This window comes from Triticum dicoccoides, chromosome 6A (genome assembly GCF_002162155.2).
Source record: "Triticum dicoccoides isolate Atlit2015 ecotype Zavitan chromosome 6A, WEW_v2.0, whole genome shotgun sequence".
Classification (NCBI taxonomy): Eukaryota; Viridiplantae; Streptophyta; class Magnoliopsida; order Poales; family Poaceae; genus Triticum; species Triticum dicoccoides.
This window is the reverse complement of record NC_041390.1, coordinates 208,149,427-208,153,051: the sequence shown is the minus strand read 5'-3', so window position 1 is coordinate 208,153,051 and position 3,625 is coordinate 208,149,427.

Here is a 3,625-nt window from a genome sequence, read left to right as displayed (position 1 = left end):
GAAAAAGTTTTGTTTTTCTTGCCAACGGGCTTATGGTCGGATGCCACGTGAGGATGTATCCATTTTTCCCGGGCCGTGCACTGCTTAAAGGCAGCAGTTTCCAATTGGGTTTTATGGGCCTTCCATGTGCTTTCCATCGGGTAGTACTTTCGTACTATGTGCGATGGTTCCATGAAACTCTGTATGCGACGACGGTCGAGGGCATTCCGAATTCCCTCGTCAGTAAAATTGCGATGAAAGACCGGGACTACATCATCGTCGCAACAATCTTTAATCTTGTTTTTGACAAGTAGGAACCTGGCCCAAAAGTGATGGACCATTTCCCGAGGTTGCTGTCGTACATACATCAGGTCATATATGTATGGAGGGCCTGAATTACTTGGAGAGTATTGATTGTGGTGGGTGGGTGGGCTAAAACTCGAATCCCGACCCAAAATTGTGTCCGGATCTTGTAAAATCTCCGAGGTCACCAGTTCGGGTCCGGGAAGATCCAAGTGCTCCTCGGCCTCGATGTCTGACCCTGAGTTCGGGGGGTGCGGAGTCCCACCCACAGGAAAGGTATCCGACTCAAGGGATTTGGAGGTCCGAACATAGCTGGTCCTTAATATAGGAGAATAAGAAGTGTTTTCAGCTCGTTCCTCGATGACCGCTACCAAGTGGGTGATTGGCGGGAGATTGATTTCCCTTTGGTCAGGTTTAACCCCAATCCGATCATATACCATTGAAAGCCCCATGGCGGCGATGCGATCTAGCAACTCATTAAAGGACAGGAGTCCACCGAATCCATCTTTTCGCAGTATTTGAGACCGATGCAGGGGTGATGTTTGGCGATCACGGGGGACGCTGTTGGCTTGAAGGCCATGCGGGCACCCACGGTGAAACCGCCAAGCTGGAGGACCTGTCCTGAAGTTAGGCTCCTTCTAGAATGATATCGTCGTTGATGACAAGGCGAGCCACAGATCGCTTTTCGTGACTACACAACAGAGCTCTCAATGAAAACACCATTGTCGGTGTCAAAACCGGCAGATCTCGGGTAGGGGGGCCCAAGCTGTGAGTCTAGGGATCAATGGTAACAGGGTGGGGACACGATGTTTACCCAGGTTCGGTCCCTCTCAAAGGATGTAAAACCCTATGTCCTACTTGATTTTATTCAATGAGTATATGGGTTACAAGAGTCACTACAAGAAAAAGACACATCCGTGACATTTTGGGCTGAACGATTTTTTTCTGTCATGCTTATGACACTTCTATGACGATAACTGTGACAAAAACCGGTATCATCATAGATGTGGTGGATCCTACTTCTATGACAAAAAATCATGACAAAAAATGGGCTTTTCGTCCTAGGCGGGCCGGAGACGCAGCTGCATGACATTCTTTGGGCCGTCCATGACAGAAAAAAACGTGGTAGAAGCGAGGGCGAGGAAAATATCGGGGAGTTCCCGGTTACGGTGGGTGGTCGGGGCCGAGCGATGCATGAAGGTTTGCGCGTTTCTCTCGTACACGTACACGCATGTGTGCGAGGCGTTGGGCTCTAACTGAACCCGAGCGATCGCACTAGCTACGTTACTGAACCCCGATTGATCCCTTGCTGTTAACTAAACCTGGGTGATTCCTTCGCTACTGCTGCTAACTAAAGCCGATCGAACCCTGCTGCCTCCTTCCCTTGATGAACAATGAGCGTTGTTGGGGGGGGGGTTTGGATGAACAGTTCCCAGTGGGGGTTGGATGAACAAGACCCCGTGGCAGTAGAGGCCGTTGCCGCTGGATGAACAGGACCCCGATCGAGCCGGTTGGGGGTGGATGAACAGGACCCCATGGAGGGCTATATGAACATGACCCCGTGGAGGGTTGGTTGAATAGTAGCCGGTGGAGGGCTAGATGAACAGTAGCCCGTGGAGAGGGCTGGTTGAACAACAACCGGTGGAGGAGCGGTGGAGGCTGGATGAACAGGAGCCCGTGGATGAACAGTGGCTGGTGGAGGCGGGAGGGGAGATGCCATGGATGAACAGTCGTAGGTGGAGGCCGGAGGAGGTCGACGGTGGATGAACAGTAGCCCGTGGAGGTAGCCGACGGTGGAGATGAACAGTATCCCGCCGAGTCCCGTTTTGCGATACGCCACACCCCTCCTGATGAACAGGACCCCCATTTCGACTGTAGCGCTCCAACACAAGTCCGTTTCCTCCATTCTGCGGTACGCCACACCCCTCCCGATCAACAGGACCCCGTTTCGATCATAGGAGGTCTAACAGAAGTCCGTTTCCTTCGTTTGCGGTACGCCAGACCCCTCCCGATGAACAGGATCCTGTTTCCACCGTGGCCGGTCGAACACAAGGCCGTTTCCTCCGTTTTGCAGTATGCCAGGCCTCGTTTCAATCGGCTGTTCCGTCCAAGTTGGTTGGCTCCCGATGAACACGATGACGCAGTTTCTCCGTTCCGACCTAGCCATGTACACGAGCCTTGGCCATACATATGCGCGAGTAGGCGTTCGAGACCCCGCCCGTATGTACGTACGTGGCTTTATTTACTCTCTCGCACCCTGGTGATAACCCACAAGTATAGGGGATCGCAACAGTTTTCGAGGGTAGAGTATTCAACCCAAATTTATTGATTCGACACAAGGGGAGCCAAAGAATATTCTCAAGTATTAGCAGCTGAGTTGTCAATTCAACCACAGCTGGAAACTTAGTATCTGCAACAAAGTGTTTAGTAGCAAAGTAATATGATAGTAGTGGCAATGATAATAAAAGGTTATGATAGCAAAAGTAATGTTTTTGGTATTTTGTAGTGATGATAGCAATAGCAACGGAAAAGTAAATAAGCGAAGAACAATATATGGAAAGCTCGTAGGCAATGGATTGGTGATGGAGAATTATGCCGGATGCGGTTCATCATGTAATAGTCATAACCTAGGGTGACACAGAACTAGCTCCAGTTCATCAATGTAATGTAGGCATGTATTCCGAATATAGTCATACGTGCTTATGGAAAAGAACTTGCATGACATCTTTTGTCCTACCCTCCCATGGCAGCGGGGTCCTTACGGAAACTAGGGGATATTAAGGTCTCCTTTTAATAGAGTACCGGAACAAAGCATTAACACAAAGTGAATACATGAACTCTTCAAACTACGGTCATCACCGGTAAGCATCCCGATTATTGTCACTTCGGGGTTAATGGATCATAACACATAATAGGTGACTATAGACTTGCAAGATAGGATCCAAAACTCTCATATATTGATGAAAACATAATAGGTTCAGATCTGAAATCATGGCACTCGGGCCCTAGTGACAAGCATTAAGCATAGCAAAGTCATAGGAACATCAATCTCAGAACATAGTGGATACTAGGGATCAAACCCTAACAAAACTAACTCGATTATATGATAGATCCCATCCAACCCATCACCGTCTAGCAAGCCTACGATGGAATTACTCACGCACGGCGGTGAGCATCATGAAATAGGTGATGGAGGATGGTTGATGATGACGATGGCGACGGATTCCCCTCTCCGGAGCCCCGAACGGACTCCAGATCAGCCCTCCCGAGAGGTTTTAGGGCTTGGCGGTGGCACCCTATCGTAAAACACGATGAATTCTTCTCTCTGATTTTTCTCCCCGAA